This window comes from Triticum dicoccoides, chromosome 6B, assembly GCF_002162155.2.
Source record: "Triticum dicoccoides isolate Atlit2015 ecotype Zavitan chromosome 6B, WEW_v2.0, whole genome shotgun sequence".
NCBI lineage: Eukaryota > Viridiplantae > Streptophyta > Magnoliopsida > Poales > Poaceae > Triticum > Triticum dicoccoides.
This window is the reverse complement of record NC_041391.1, coordinates 15,369,800-15,387,688: the sequence shown is the minus strand read 5'-3', so window position 1 is coordinate 15,387,688 and position 17,889 is coordinate 15,369,800.

Sequence of the window (17,889 nt, the reverse complement as noted above, 5' to 3'; positions counted from 1 at the left end):
GGAGCTTGCCAAAGGATAAAATGAAAAAGGGAAAGGTGAAGATCACCTTGACTCAAGCACAAAATAAAAGCATAAAGTAAGAACATAAAGTAAAAGATAGGCCCTTCGCAGAGGGAAGCAGAGGTTGTCATGCGCTTTTAGGGTTGGATATACAAAATCTTAGTACGAAAGAACGTCACTTTATATGTCACTTGTGTATGGACCTTTATTATGCAGTCCGTCGCTTTTATTGCTTCCATAACAAGATCGTATAAAGCTTATTTTCTCCGCACTAATAAGTCATGCATATTTAAGGAGCAATTTTTATTGCTTGCACCGATGACAACTTACTTGAAGGATCTTACTCAATCCATAGGTAGATATGGTGGACTCTCATGGCAAAACTGGGTTTAAGGGTATTTGGAAGCACAAGTAGTATCTCTACTTGGTGTTGGGAATTTGGCTAGCATGAGGGGGAAAGGCAAGCTCAACATGTTTGGAAGGTCAATGACAACATACTTTAACTGAGATGTGAGAAAACATAAACCATTATGTTGTCTTCCTTGTCCATCGTCAACTCTTTTAGCATGTTATACTTAATGAGTGCTCACAATCATAAAAGATGTCCAAGATAGTGTATTTCTATGTGAACCTCTCTTCCCTTATCACTTCCTATTAATTGCAACGATGACCAAAACTACGTTTATCGACTCTCAACAACCTTTATGCCTCATACCTTCTACGTGTGAAGTTATTACTATCCATAAGATCAATATGAACTCTTTTATTCTTTTTATACTTTCTATTTTTATCAAGATCATAGCAACAAAGCGAAGCCCTTGACTCAACACTAATCTTTATTATAGATAGCTCACGGACCCGATTACAAAAAGAGATCACAAAGCAAAACTCAAAACTACTTGATATGAAAACTTCAATCTACTAGATCAAGATACTACTAAAAGGATCGAGCTAAATAAAACGGTAAAGATAGGAGTGTGATGATGATACAATACCGGGGCACCCCCCCAAGCTTGGCAGTCGCCAAGGGGGTGTGCCCATACCCATGTGATTATGTCCTCGGAGGTGATGGAGGTGGTGATGATGATGGTGGATAATCGCACGTCGAGCGTAAAAGCTCCTCCAACTTGCGGATAATGCCCTTGAGTCCGGCGATATGATCCTTCAACAAAATATTCTCCTGTGTGAGATACTTATTTTGTATGCGAGCTAACTAAATCATCTTGAAAGCTTCAATCTCAGTTGGAGTAAAAAGGTTAGGTAAGGGTTGAGGGATGTCTTCTTCTTTCACTGTCGGGGCTTGAACCTCCATGGCCTTCTTGATCCCTTCATCCTTGTTGATCTCTTCCGGTTCTTCTCTTTTCAGCTCTATCGTTAATAGCCAAGCATCCTTGTCTTAATTGTTGAAGGAGGGTGACGCCATGGTGCTCTAGATCTGTAACAGAAAATAGCTCGAAACAAAAACAGAGGATATTTGCGTGATACGGTGGTCAAAACCTTCGGGAGTATATATAATGAATTTTTACCGACCAAAATACGTAAAGTGCAAGAAAACGGAGTTTGGGAGGCACACGAGGTGCCCACGAGACAGGGGGGCACGCCCAGTAAGGGTGGGCGCGCCCTCCACTCTCGTGGGGGCCTCGTGTCCCTTTCAGACTACTTCTTTCTTCCTAAAATTCTCAAATAATCCAAAACTGATAAAAATTGCCATTGGAGTTGTTTTGGGGTCGGTTTACTTACCATACCACATACCTATTCCTTTTTGGAGTCTGGAACATTCTGGAAAGTGTCCCTTATGTATTCCTCTGGGGTTACGGTTTCAATAATATTAGTTTCAACATTAATAGGATTACCTGAAATATAATGTTTAATTCTTTGACCATTTACCACCCTCGGACTTGTGCCTTCGAAGTTGTTGATCTTTATCGCACCAGAACGATAGACCTCCTTGATAATGTAAGGGCCTTCCCATTTAGAAATAAGCTTTCCTGCAAAAAATCTTAAATGATAGTTGAATAATAACACATAATCACCTATGTTAAACTCACGCTTTTGTATCCTTTTATCATGCCAGCGCTTGACTTTTTCTTTGAATAGCTTGGCATTCTCATAAGCTTGGGTTCTCCATTCATCAAGTGAGCTAATATCAAACAACCTCTTCTCACCCGCAAGTTTGAAGTCATAATTGAGCTCTTTAATAGCCCACTATGCTTTATGTTCAAGTTCAAGAGGTAAATGACAAGCCTTTCCATAAACCATCTTATATGGAGACATACCCATAGGATTTTTGTATGCAGTTCTATAGGCCCATAATGCATCATCAAGTTTTTTGGACCAATTATTTCTAGATCTATTAACAGTCTTTTGAAAAATTAATTTGAGCTCTCTATTGCTCAACTCTACTTGACCACTAGACCGCGGATGATAAGGAGATGCGATTCTATGATTGCCATCATACCTAGCAAGCATCTTACGGAAAGCACCATGAATAAAATGTGAACCACCATCGGTCATAAGATATCTAGGGACTCCAAACCTCGGAAAAATAACTTCTTTAAGCATTTTAATAGAAGTGTTATGATCAACACTACTAGTTGGAAAAGCTTCTACCCACTTAGTAACGTAATCAACAGCAACTAAAATATGTGTATAACCATTAGAGGCAGGAAAAGGTCCCATATAATCAAAGCCCCAAACATCAAACGGTTCAATAACAAGAGAATAATTCATAGGCATTTCTTGACGTCCACTAATATTACCAATTCTTTGACATTCGTCACAAGATAAGACAAACTTACGAGCACCTTTGAAAAGAGTAGGCCAATAAAAACCAGATTGTAGTACCTTATGTGCAGTTCTATCTCCAGCGTGGTGTCCTCCATATGATTCAGAGTGACCCTTGCGTAGGATTTGTTCCTGTTCATGCTCAGGTACACAACGTCTAATAACACCATCTACTCCTTCTTTATAAAGGTGTGGGTCATCCCAAAAGTAATTTCTTAAATCATAAAAGAACTTTTTCTTTTGCTGGTATGTGAAACTAGGTGGTATAAATTTAGCAACAATATAATTTGCATAATCAACATACCATGGAGCAGTACGAGAAGCATTAATGTTCGCTAATTATTCATCAGGAAAGCTATCATCAATAGGTAGTGGGTCATCGAGAACATTCTCTAACCTGGACAATTTATCTGCAATGGGGTTCTCAGCTCCCTTTCTATCAATAATATGCAAATCAAACTCTTGGAGCAGGAGAACCCATCTAATGAGTCTAGGCTTAGCATCTTTCTTTTCCATAAGATATTTAATAGCAGCATGATCAGTGTGAATAGTAACTTTGGAGTCAATAATAGAAGGTCTAAACTTATCACATGCAAACACAACTGCTAAGAATTCTTTTTCAGTAGTTGCATAATTTCTTTGGACCGTATCAAGAGTCTTACTAGCATACTGGATAACATTCAATTTCTTATCGACTCTTTGCCCTAGAACAACACCTACAGCATAATCACTAGCGTCACACATAATTTCAATAGGTAAATTCCAATCAGGTGGCTGAACAACAGGTGCAGTGATCAAAGCTTTCTTAAGTATCTCAAATGCTTCTACACAATCATCATCAAATATAAAAGGAATATCTTTTTGCAATAAATTAGTCAGAGGCCTAGAGATCTTAGAAAAGTCCTTAATGAACCTCCTATAAAAACCGGCAGGACCAAGGAAACTTCTTATACCTTTTATGTCCTTGGGACATGGCATCTTTTCAATAGCATCAACTTTAGCTTTATCAACTTCAATACCTCTCTCGGAAATCTTATGCCCCAAGACAATGCCTTCATTAACCATAAAGTGACACTTTTCCCAATTCAGAATGATACTAGTGTCTTCGCATCTCTGCAAAACTCGATCAAGGTTGCTCAAACAATTATCAAAGGAGGATCCATAAACAGAGAAGTCATCCATGAATACCTCACAAATCTTTTCACAAAAATCAGAGAATATAGCCATCATGCATCTTTGAAAGGTAGCAGGTGCATTACATAAACCAAAAGGCATACGTTATAAGCGAAAGTACCGAAAGGGCAAGTAAAAGTAGTTTTTGCTTGATTTCCCGCTGAGACAGGTATTTGAGAGAAACCAGAATAACCATCTAGAAAGCAGAAATGTGTATGTTTGGATAGTCTTTCTAGCATTTTATCAATAAAAGGTAAAGGGCAATGATCTTTCTTAGTAGCTTTATTTAGTTTACGAAAATCAATTACCATCCTATAACCTGTAATAATTCTCTGCGGGATTAATTCATCTTTATCATTAGGAACAACAGTAATACGTCCCTTTTTAGGGACACAATGGACAGGGCTTACCCAATCACTAACAGCAACGGGATAAATTATACCTGCCTCAAGGAGCTTTAGTATCTCCTTTCTTACCACTTCTTTCATTTTAGGAGTTAGTCGTCGTTGAGGATCTCTAACTGGTTTGGCATCGTCCTCCAATTTAATTTTGTGTTGGCATAACGTGGGACTAACGCCCTTAAGATCATCCAGAGTATATCCAATAGAAGCTCGATGCTTCTTCAGAGTTTTCAATAATCTTTTTTCTTCTTGCTCTGAAAGGTTAGCACTAATAATAATAGGATATATTTTCTTGTCATCGAGATAAGCATACTTAAGATTATCAGGTAAAGGTTTAAGTTTGAACACAGGATCACCCTTGGGTGGAGGGGGATCCCCAATAATTTCAACGGGAAGGTTATGTTTCAAAATAGGTTCCTGTTTAAGGAATAATTCATCTATTTCCCTTCTTTCTTTCATAAACATATCATTTTCATGGTCTAGCAAATATTGTTCTAACGGATCAGTAGGAGGCACGGCAATAGAAGCAAGACCAATTATTTCATCTTTACTAGATAATTCTTTATCACGGGGTTGTCTATGAAATTTAGCAAAATTAAACTCATGAGTCATATCATCTAAGTCAATCGTAACAACATCCTTTTTGCAATCAATCTTAGCTTTAACAGTTTTCAAGAAGGGTCTACCAAATATAATGGGACAAAAGGCATCTTGAGGGGAAGTAAGAACAAGAAAATCAGCAGGGTATTTAACCTTCCCACACAAGACTTCCACATCTCTAACAATCCTAATTGCTGAAATAGTATCTCTATTAGCAAGCTTGATAGTAACATCAATATCTTCCAATTCAACAGGTGCAATGTCATGCATAATTTCTTTATATAAGTCATAGGGTATTGCACTAGCACTAGCACCCATATCACATAAGCCATGATAACAATGATCTCCTATTTTAACAGAAATAACAGGCATGCCTACAACGGGCCTATGTATCTTAGCGTCTGGTTTTGCAATATTAGCAGCTTCATCACAGAAATAAATAACATGCCCATCTAAATTATCATCCAAGAGATCTTTAACAATAGCAAAACTAGGTTCAACATTGATTTGCTCAGGAGGTGTATAAGTCCTAGTATTACTCTTACGAACAACAGTCGGAGTTTTAGCATGATCCTTTATCCTAATAGGAAAAGGTGGTTTCTCAACATAAGTAGTAGGAACAATAGGATCACTATAAGTGATAGTATTTTCTTCAACTTTAATAGGTGCAACTACTTTCACTTAAATAGGAGGATTATATTTAAGCCACTTCTCTTTAGGGAGATCAACATGAGTAGCAAAAGATTCACAGAAAGAAGCTACTATCTCAGAGTCAAGTCCATACTTAGCACTAAATCCATGAAAAACATCGGTATCCATAAAAGATTTAACACAATCGAACTTAGGTGTCATACCTGACTCCTTACCATCATTGGAACCCCAATCTTCAGAGTTGCGTTTAATTCTTTCCAATAAGTCCCATTTGAAATCAATAGTCTTCAGCATATAAGAACCAACACAGGAAGTATCGAGCAGGTTGCGATTATCAAGAGAAAGCTGAGCATAAAAAATTTGAATAATCATTTCCCGAGAGAGCTCATGATTGAGGCATCAATATAACATTGACTTAAGCCTCCCCCAAGCTTGAGCGATGCTTTCTCCTTCACGAGGCCAGAAATTATATATGTAATTACGATCACGATGAACAAGATGCATAGGATAGAACTTCTGGTGAAATTCCAACTTCAATCGCTTATAATTCCAAGATCCCGTATCATCACATAGCCTAAACCATGTCAATGCATCTCCCTTAAAAGATAAAGGGAAGACCTTCCTTTTGAAAACATCATCGGGGATACCTGCAAGCTTAAATAATCCACAAACTTCATCCACAAAGATAAGGTGTAAATCGGGATGCAACGTTCCATCTCTTGCAAATGGATTAGCTAACAGTTTCTCTATCATACCCGAAGGAATCTCAAAATAAACATTTTCATAAAGTTCAATAGGTTGAGGAGCAACTCTTTGCTCTACTGGTCGGGGCGAAGATGCCCCAAACAAGCCCCTCAAAGGATTAGTTTCCATAGTAACAAGTAACAAAAAAACTCAGCACACTATATAAATGTTTCCTTACCAAGTTCCACTCACCAAAAGCGCTACACTCCCCGGCAACGGCGCCAGAAAAGAGTCTTGATGACCCAGAAGTGTAGGGGATCTATCGTAGTCCTTTCGATAAGTAAGAGTGTCGAACCCAACGAGGAGTAGAAGGAAATGATAAGCGGTTTTCAATAAGGTTTTCTGCAAGCACTGAAATTGTAGGTGATAGATAGTTTTGTGATAAGATAAATAGTAACGAGTAACAAGTAAACAAAGTAAGTAAGGTGCAGCAAGGTGGCCAAATCCTTTATGTAGCAAAGGATAAGCCTGGACAATTTCTAATAATGAGAAAGGAGCTACCGAGGACACATGGGAATTATCATCAAGCTAGTTTTCATCACGCTCATATGATTCGCGTTCGGTACTTTGATAATTTGATATGTGGGTGGACCGGTGCTTGGGTACTGCCCTTACTTGGACAAGCATCCCACTTATGATTAACCCCTATTGCAAGCATCCGCAACAACAACAAAAGTATTAAAGTAAACCTAACCATAGCATGAAACATGTGGATCCAAATCAGCCCCTAACGAAGCTACGCATAAACTAGGGCTTAAGCTTCTGTCACTCTAGCAACCCATCATCTACTTATTACTTCCCTATGCCCTCCTCTAGGCCCAATAATGGTGAAGTGTCATGTAGTCGACGTTCACATGACACCACTAGAGGAGAAGACAACATACATCTCATCAAAATATCGAACGAATACCAAATTTACATGACTACTAATAGCAAGACTTCATCCATGTCCTCAGGAACAAACGTAACTACTCACAAAGCATATTCATGTTCATAATCAGAGGTGTAATAATATGCATTAAGGATCTGAACATATGATCTTTCACCAAGTAAACCAATAAGTATCAACTACAAGGAGTAATCAACACTACTAGCAACCCACAGGTACCAATTTGTGGTTTTGGATACAAGATTGGATACAAGAGATGAACTAGGGTTTGAGAGGGGATGGTGCTGGTGAAGATGTTGATGGAGATTGACCCCCTCCCGATGAGAGGATCGTTGGTGATGACGTTGGTGATGATTTCCCCCTCCCGGAGGGAAGTGTCCCAGGCAGAACAGCTCGGCCAGAGCCCTAGATTGGTTCCGCCAAGGTTCCGCCTCGTGGCGGCGGAGTTTCATCCTGTAAGCTTGCCCACGATTTTTTCCAGGGTAAAAGCCTTCATATAGCGGAAGATGGACACCGGAGGGCCACCAGGGGGCCCAGGAGACAAGGGGGCGCGCCCAGTAAGGGGGACGCACCCCCACCCTCCGGGACAGGGTGTGGGCCCCTTGATGTATTTCTTTCACTCAATAATTCTTAATAAATCCAAAAACAGGTTTCGTGGAGTTTCAGGACTTTTGGAGTAGTGCAGAATAGGTTTCTAATGTTTGCTCCTTTTCCAGCCAGAATTCCAGCTGCCGGCATTCCCCCTCTTCATGGTAAACCTTGTAAAATAAGAGAGAATAGTCATAAGTATTGAGATATAATGTGTAATAACAGCCCATAATGCAATAAATATTGATATAAAAGCATGATGCAAAATGGACGTATCATAGACCACTTTGCAAGCTTGTGCTAGTCACCACAGGGCGTATCATAAGAAATGGATCACATCATTGAAAAGATGACATGATTATGCTCCTAAAACAATTAGGCATGTTGCTCAAAAGAAAATCACACAAAATGCTATGAAAAAACAAAATGACATGTTACAGTAGTTTTCTGCACTTAATATCACTTAGCACTTTTAAAACGATGATAATGGCATCAAGATGAATCCTAACAAGAATGCAAATGCAACCATCATGTATAGCATCAAGAGCAGAACATTTTGACATATTACACACTCCAAGTTTTTTTCATATATCATCATCTACTACAAAAAAATTGATCAAGTTTTCATATATCATCATATCATCATCATCATTTGCATATTTTGTGAGCAATGATGTGAGCATTACATAATCTCCAATATTACATAAGTGAACATTCCATACATAAAATTTTGTGAGCATCACATAATCTCCAATATTTTACATATGAACATACATACATAAAAAATTTATGAACAAAAAAGAAGCTTTTTTGTGAGCATTACATACAACAATATTTTTTTAAAAATGCAAAAAAGAGCATTAACAGAGCATTACAAAAAAGCATATACAATGAAAATAAATAAAGAACGGTGGCGCCGGCGGGGCAAGGCAGGGCAGATGCTCACGGGGCGGCGTCGGAGCAGGGGTAGTGGGGCATGGCGGGCGGCGTCGGGGCGGGTACGGGTGCAGGGAGCGGCACCGGCATCGGGGCAGAGGGAGTCGAGGGCGTCGGCGGCGGTGACGGCGACATGGAGCAACCTGACAGCGTCGGCGGTGGTGGCGACATAGAGCAGCCTGACGGCATCGGCGATGGCGAGGTGGAGCAGCCTGCGGCGTCGGGGCAGGGCTCGGCGGCGACGGTGACGAGGAGTAGCTGATGGCGTCGGGGCTGAGAAGAACTAATTTTTGGACCAATGTCCCCTTTAGTCCCAATTTGTGCTACGAACCGGGATCAAAGGGAGTCATTGGTCCCAGTTGGTGCCGCAAACCAGGACCAAAGGGGGGCATTGGTCCCAGTTCGTGCCACCAACTGGGACCAATGGCCTTGCACATCAGCGTGGTAGGAGTTTAGTCCCACCTTGCTAGTTGAGAGAGTGGCGCACCAGTTTATAAGGTGCGGTGCGCCTGAGCCTTTGAGCTCCTCTCTAAAGCAGGCTTACGGGACTAACCACTCTCTATCTGCCTATGGGACTACTGGGCCTTCTGAGGGCTTGAATCCTGGCCCAACTGGCTAGTTGGGTTTCTAGTCGTATTCAGGCCATGGTGGCCCAGTAGGTGGCATTTTTTTGAATTTTTTTCCAGTTTTTTTGTTTTTTGCATTAATTTTTTATTTTATTTTTTGCTTTCATTTTTTAATTCTTTTTGCTGTTAGGTCACAAAAATTATAAACTTTCTATTAGTGCCATTGGTTTTCAAATTTGAATTCTTTGAAATTTGTGTGAATCACTAGTTTGTGAATAACTTTACTATAAAAATAGATTTTTGACTGATTCTTTTTCCTGCTATTTAATATTACTATGTTTTATCACTATATTCAAAACTAGATTTTGTTATTTTAGTTTCTAACAAAAAAATTCTTTATGATAATTCTTTTTGCTATTAAAGTTTCTAACAAAAAATTTCTTTATAATAATTCTTTTTGCTCTTAATGTTTTGAACAAAAAATACTTTGGTAATTTTAGTTGCATAATTTTTTATAATTTTAGTTTCAAAAATACTAGAAGTTTATAAAATCTTTTAAGTTGATTCCTTTTGCTATTAGATTTAATAAAAGCTTTTTAGTAGATTCTTTTTGCTATTGAAGAATATTATAGTTTTGTTTCAGTTGATCAAAACAGAACATTTTAATTGATTTTTAGTTGATTCCTTTTGCTATTAGATTTTCATAAAAGTTTTCTAGTTCATTCTTTTTGCTATTAGTTCATTCTTTGAGCTAAATGACCCTTAAATTCAAAAGCACTTCAAATGAACTCTAAAGAGGTTGAAAGTTGGCATGGTATCATCATTTCACCCACATAGCATGTTCTAAAAAGTTGAGAGGGTTATGACAAAAACTGGATGCACTTCGTGTACAAAATGGACAATTGCTACCTCTCGAGCACTGCGTTGGTTTTCCTTTGAAGAGGAAAGGGTGATGCAGCAAAGTAGCGTAAGTATTTCCCTCAGCTTTTGAGAATCAAGGTATCAATCCAGTAGGAGGCTCCACGCAAATCCCTTGTACCTACAGAAACAAGCAAGAACCTCGCAATCAACGCGATAAAGGGGTTCTCAATCCCTTCACATCCACTTGCAAAAGTGAGATCTGATAGAGATAATAAGATAAGATAAATATTTAGGATATTTTTATGATATAGATTGAAAAGTAAAGATTGCAAAATAAAGTAGATTGGAAACTTATATGATGGAAAATAGACCCAGGGGCCATAGGTTTCACTAGTGGCTTCTCTCAAGATAGCATAAGTATTACGGTGGGTGAACAAATTACTATCGAGCAATTGATAGAAAAGTGCATAGTTATGAGAATATCTAGGCATGATCATGTATATAGGTATCACACCTGCAACAAGTAGACCGACTCCTGCCTGCATCTACTACTATTACTCCACACATCGACCGCTATCCAGCATGCATCAAGAGTATTAAGTTCATAAGAACAGAGTAACACATTAAGCAAGATGACATGATGTAGAGGGATAAACTCAAGCAATATGATATAAACCCCATCTTTTTATCCTTGATGGCAACAATACAATACGTGCCTTGCTGACCCTGCTGTCACTGGGAAAGGACACCGCAAGATTGAACCCAAAGCTAAGAACTTCTCCCATTGCAAGAAAGATCAATCTAGTAGGCCAAACCAAACTGATAATTCGAAGAGACTTGTAAAGATAACCAATCATACATAAAAGAATTCAGAGGAGATTCAAATATTTCTCATAGATAAAATTGATCATAAACCCACAATTCATCGGATCTCGACAAACACACCGCAAAAAGAGTTACATCGAATAGATCTCCAAGAAGATCGATGAGAACATTGTATTGAGATTCAAAGAGAGAGAAGAAGCCATCTAGCTAATAACTATGGACCCGAATGTTTGTGGTAAACTACTCACAACTCATCGGAGAGGCCTTGGCAATGATGTAGAAGCCCTCCATGATCGATTCCCCCTCCGGCAGAGCGCCGGAAAAGGCTCCAAGATAGGATCTCACGGGTACAGAAGGTTGCGGCGGTGGAAATAGGTTTTCGTGGTGCTCCTGGATGTTTTCGGGGTACGTAGATATATATAGGCGAAGGAAGTCGGTCAGGGGAGCCACAAGGGGCCCACGAGGCAGGGGGGCGCCCCCCTAGGGCGTGCCCTACACCCTCGTGGCCGCCTTGGCTGCTTCTTGACGTCCACTCCAAGTCTCCTGGATTGCGTTTTTTTCCAAAAAGATCGCTCCCAAAGGTTTCAATCCGTTTGGACTCCGTTTGATATTCCTTTTCTTCGAAACACTGAAATAAGCAAAAAAACAGCAATTTGGGCCGGGCCTCCAGTTAGTAGGTTAGTCCCAAAAATGATATAAAAGTGTATAGTAAAGCCCATAAACATCCAAAACGGGTAATATAATAGCATGGAACAATCAAAAATTATAGATACGTTGGAGACGTATCAAGCATCCCCAAGCTTAATTCCTGCTCGTCCTCGAGTAGGTAAATGATAAATACAGAATTTTTTATGTGAAATGCTACCTAGCATATTTCTCAATGTAATTTTCTTTACTGTGGCATGAATGTTCAGATCCAAATGATTCAAAATAAAAGTTCATATTGACATAAGAGTAATAATACTTCAAGCATACTAACAAAGTAATCATGTCTTCTCAAAATAACATGGCCAAAGAAAGTTATCCCTACAAAATCATATAGTCTGGCTATGCTCTATTTTCATCACACAAAATATTTAAATCATGCACAACCCCGATGACAAGCCAAGTAATTGTTTCATACATTTAAGGTTCTCAAACTTTTTCAATCTTCACGCAATACATGAGCGTGAGCCATGGACATAGCACTATAGGTGGAATAGAATGGTGGTTGTGGAGAAGACAAGAAGGAGGAGAAGATAGTCTCACATCAACAAGGTGTATCAACGGTCTATGGAGATGCCCATCAATAGATATCAATGTGAGTGAGTAGGGATTGCCATGCAACGGATGCACTAGAGCTATAAGTGTATGAAAGCTCAACAAAAGAAACTAAGTGGGTGTGCATCCAACTTGCTTGCTCATGAAGACCTAGTGCATTTTGAGGAAGCCCATCATTAGAATATACTAGCCAAGTTGTATAATGAAAAATTCCCACTAGTATATGAAAGTGACAACATAGAAGACTCTCTATCATGAACATCATAGTGCTACTTTGAAGCACAAGTGTGGAATAGGATAGTAACATTGTCCCTTCTCTCTTTTTCTCTCTTTTTTTGGTGAGCTTCTTTGGCATCCTTTTTTTATTTGGGCTTCTTTGGCCTCTTTTATTTTTCATAAAGTCCGAAGTCTCATCTCGACTTGTGGGGGAATCATAGTCTCCATCATCCTTTCCTCACTTGGGACAATGCTCTAATAATGAAGATCATCACACTTTTATTTACTTACCACTCAAGAATTACAACTCAATACTTAGAACAAAATATGACTCTATGTGGATGCCTCCGGCGGTGTACTGGGATATGCAATGAATCAAGAGTGACATGTATGAAGGAATTATAAAGGTGGCTTTGCCACAAATACAATGTCAACTACATGATCATGCAAAAGCAATATGACAATGATGGAGCGTGTCATGATAAACGGAACGATGGAAAGTTGCATGGTAATATATCTCGAAATGGCTATGGAAATGCCATAATAGGTAGGTATGGTGGCTGTTTTTAGGAAGGTATATGGTGGGTGTATGGTACCGGCGAAAGTTGCACCAACTCTCAAGGTGAGAAAGGGCAGTGCACGGTACCGTAGAGGCTAGCAATGATGGAAGGGTAAGAGTGCGTATAATCCATGAACTCACATTAGTCATAAATAACTCATATACTTATTGCAAAAGTTTTATTAGCCCTCGAAGCAAAGTACTACTACGCATGCTCCTAGGGGAAGGGTTGGTAGGAGTTAACCATCGCGCCATCCCGACCTCCACACATAAGGAAGGCAATCAAAAGAGCACCCCATGCAACAAATTTGTTACACAACTTTTACTATACATGCATGCTACGGGACTTGCCAACTTTAACACAAGTATTTGTCAATTGCATAATTACCCAACTAGCATGACTCTAACATTACCACCTTTATATCTCAAAACAATTATCAAGCATCAAGTTGATCATAGTATTCAATTCACTTCCTATGATAGTTTTTATTATACCCAACTTGGATGCCCATCATTCTAGGACCAATTTTGTAACCATAGAAAATGCCATGTTGTTCTAAAAGACTCTCAAAATAATATAAGTGAAGCAAGAGAGATCAATAATTTCTAAAAAACCACCGCCGTGCTCTAAAAGATATACGTGAAGCACAAAGAGTATTCTAATAAATTCCGAATCATGTGTGTCTCTCCCAAAAGGTGTGTACAGCAAGGATCATTGTGGTAAACTAAAAAGCAAAGACTCATATCATGCAAGACGCTCCAAGCAAAACACATATCATGTGGTGAATAAAAATATAGCCCCAAGTAAAGTTACCGATAGACGAAGACGAAAGAGCGGATGCCTTCCGGGGCATCCCCAAGCTTAGGCTTTTGGTTGTCCATGAATATTACCTTGGGGTGCCTTGGGCATCCCCAAGCTGTCTCTTGCCACTCCTTATTCCATAGTCCATCAAATCTTTACCCAAAACTTGAAAACTTCACAACACAAAACTTAACAGAAAACTCGTAAGCTCCGTTAGTATAAGAAAATAAATCACCACTCAGGTACTGTTATGAACTACTTATAAATTCATATTGGTGTAATATCTAATGTATTCCAACTTCTCTATGGTTCATACCCTCCGATATTACTCATAGATTCATCAAAATACGCAAACAACACAAAAAAAACAGAATCTGTCAGAAACAGAACAGTCTGTAGTAATCTGTATCATTCGAATACTTTTGTAACTCCAAAAATCCTACCAAACTAGGAAGTCCTAGGCCATTTGTCTATTGATCTACTTCAAAAAGAATCAACTCAAAATCACATTTCTGTGATTTATTAGAATTATTCTTGTGAGTGCAAAAGTTTCTGTTTTTCAGCAAGGTCAAGTTAACTATCACCCAAGATGATCCTATAGGTTCTACTTGGCACAAACACTAATTAAAACATAAAACCACATCTAAACAGAGTCTATATGAATTATTTATTACTAAACAGGAACAAGAAGCAAGGAAAAAAATAAAATTGGATTGCCTCCCAACAAGCGCTATCATTTAACGCCCCTAGCTAGGCATAAAAGCGGGAATAGATCTAAGTATTGCCATCTGTGGTATTGGGAGAGAAAAGAGAAACTTTCTTATCTATAGCATTTATTCTTCTATTTTGGAAAAGCACATGGCCATTAATGGAAGAAGAAAGATTAAGCACGTTACGGAAATTTGCATCTAAGCTAGCCTTCATCTCTCTGATAATTTTGTTTTGATAAAAGCATAAGAGAGTGGTGGATTCAACCTTATCATTCATGGGGCGCCCAAATATGGTTTTCATTTTTTCATAGGTATCTATAGCATCCCCCTCAAGAAAACCTTCTTCAAAATAGAGTCTAAAACTTGCTTAAATGAAGAGGGTAAGCCAACATAAAAGCTTTTGAGGTAAATCTCAGTTTGATATTGTGGCACATAGCTAGCTCGAATCGTTAATAGCCTATCCCAAGCATCTTTCAAAGATTCATCAAGTAAATAACAAAAAATTCCAGAGTCCTCTTCATCAAAATTATTCAAACTCTCATTGGTAACCCGGGAGCTTAGAGAGGACACATGGACTATCCAAAGTACTAAAACTCGGGAGAGAACCCTTAGTTCTTTTTGACTCAGCCATGGTGACGAAATAAACGATCTAACACACGAGCACACAAAAGGCAAGTGAAAAGGAGGCGAACGGAAAAGAGAGGGCGAATAAAATGGCAAGGGTGAAGTGGGGGAGAGGAAAACGAGAGGAAAATGGCAAATAATGTAATGCGAGGAAGATGAGTTTGTGATGGGTACTTGGTATGTCTTGACTTGAGCGAAGACCTCCCCGACAACGGCGCCAAAAATCCTTCTTGCTACCTCTTGAGCACTGCAATGGTTTTCCCTTGAAGAGGAAAGGGTGATGCAACAAAGTAGCGTAAGTATTTACCTCAGCTTTTGAGAACCAAGGTATCAATCCAATAGGAGGCTGATACGTCCATTTTGCCTCATGCTTTTGTATGAATATTTATTGCATTATGGGCTATTATTACACATTATATCTCAATACTTATGGCTATTCTCTCTTATTTTACAAGGTTTACCATGAAGAGGGTGAATGCCGACAGTTGGGATTCTGGCGGGAAAAGGAGAAAATATTGGAAACCTATTCTGCACAGCTCCAAAAGTCCCGCAACTCCACGAAAGTCATTTTTGGATTTAACAAGAATTATTGAGCGAAGAAAGCACAAGAGGGGGCCCACACCCTAGCCAGGAGGGTGGGGGCGCGCCCACCCCTACTGGGTGCACCCCCTGTCTCCTGCCCCCCTGGTGGCCCTCCGGTGCCCATCTTCTGCTATATGAAGGCTTTTACCCTGGAAAAAAATCAGAGGCAAGCTTATGAGACGAAACTCCGCCGCCACGAGGCGGAACCTTGGCAGAACCAATCTAGAGCTCCGACAGAGCTGTTCTGCCGGGGAAACTTCCCTCCGGGAGGGGGAAATCATCACCATCGTCATCACCAACGATCCTCTCATCGGGAGGGGGTCAATCTCCATCAGCATCTTCACCAGCACCATCTCCTCTCAAACCCTAGTTCATCTCTTGTATCCAATCTTGTATCCAAAACCACAAATTGGTACCTGTGGGTTGCTAGTAGTGTTGATTACTCCTTGTAGTTGATGCTAATTGGTTTACTTGGTGGAAGATCATATGTTTAGATCCTTAATGCATATTATTACTCCTCTGATTATGAACATGAATATGCTTTGTGAGTAGTTACGTTGTTCCCGAGGACATGGGTGAAGTCTTGCTATTAGTAGTCATGTGAATTTGGTATTCGTTCGATATTTTGATGAGATGTATGTTGTCTATCCTCTAGTGGTGTTATGTGAATGTCGACTACATGACACTTCACCATTATTTGGGCCTAGAGAAAGGCATTGGGAAGTAATAAGTAGATGATGGGTTGCTAGAGTGACAGAAGCTTAAACCCTAGTTTGTGCGTTGCTTCGTAAGGGGCTGATTTGGATCCATATGTTTAATGTTGTGGTTAGGTTTACCTTAATACTTCTTTTGTAGTTGCGGATGCTTGCAATAGGGGTTAATCATAAGTGGGTTTCTTGTCCAAGTAAGGGCAGTACCCAAGCACCGGTCCACCCACATATCAAATTATCAAAGTACCGAACACGAATCATTTGAGCATGATGAAACTAGATTGACGATAATTCCCATGTTTCCTCGGGAGCTCTTTTCTCATTATAAGAAATTGTCCAGGCTTGTCCTTTTCTACAAAAAGGATTGGGCCACCTTGCTGCACTTTATTTACTTTCATTGCTTGTTACTCATTACAATTTATCTTATCACAAAACTATCTATTACCTACAATTTCAGTGCTTGCAGAGAAAACCTTACTGAAAACCACTTGTCATTTCCTTCTGCTCCTCGTTGGGTTCGACACTCTTACTTATCAAAAGGACTATGATAGACCCCCTACACTTGTGGGTCATCAAGACTCTTTTCTAGCGCCGTTGCCGAGGAGTGAAGCGCCTTTTGTGAGTGGAACTTGGTAAGGAAACATTTATATAGTGTGCTGAAATTTTTTGTCACTTGTTACTATGGAAACTAATCCTTTGAGGGGCGTGTTCGGGGTATCTTCACCCCGACCAGAAGAGCAAAGAGTTGCTCCTCAACCTACTGAACCTACTGAACTTACTGAAAATATTTACTTTGAGATTCCTTCGGGTATGATAGAGAAACTACTAGCTAATCCCTTTGCAGGAGATGGAACATTGCATCCCGGTTTACACCTTGTCTTTGTGGATGAAGTTTGTGGATTATTTAAGCTTGCAGGTATTCCCGATGATGTTGTCAAAAGGAAGGTCTTCCTTTATCTTTGAAGGGAGATGCATTGACATGGTATAGGCTATGTGATGATACGGGATCTTGGAATTATAAACGATTGAAGTTTGAATTTCACCAGAAGTTCTATCCTATGCATCTTGTTCACCGTGATTGTAGTTACATATATAATTTCTGGCCTCACAAAGGAGAAAGTATCACTCAAGCTTGGGGAGGCTTAAGTCAATGTTATATTCATGCCCCAATCATGAGCTCTCAAGAGAAATGATTATTCAAAAAAATTATGCTCGGCTTTCTCCCAATGATCGCAACATGCTCGATACTTCCTGTGCTGGTTCTTATATGTTGAAGACTATTGAATTCAAATGGGACTTATTGGAAAGAATTAAACGTAATCTGAAGATTGGGGTTCCGACGATGGTAAGGAGTCAGGTATGACACCTAAGTTTGATTGTGTTAAATCTTTTATGGATACCGATGCTT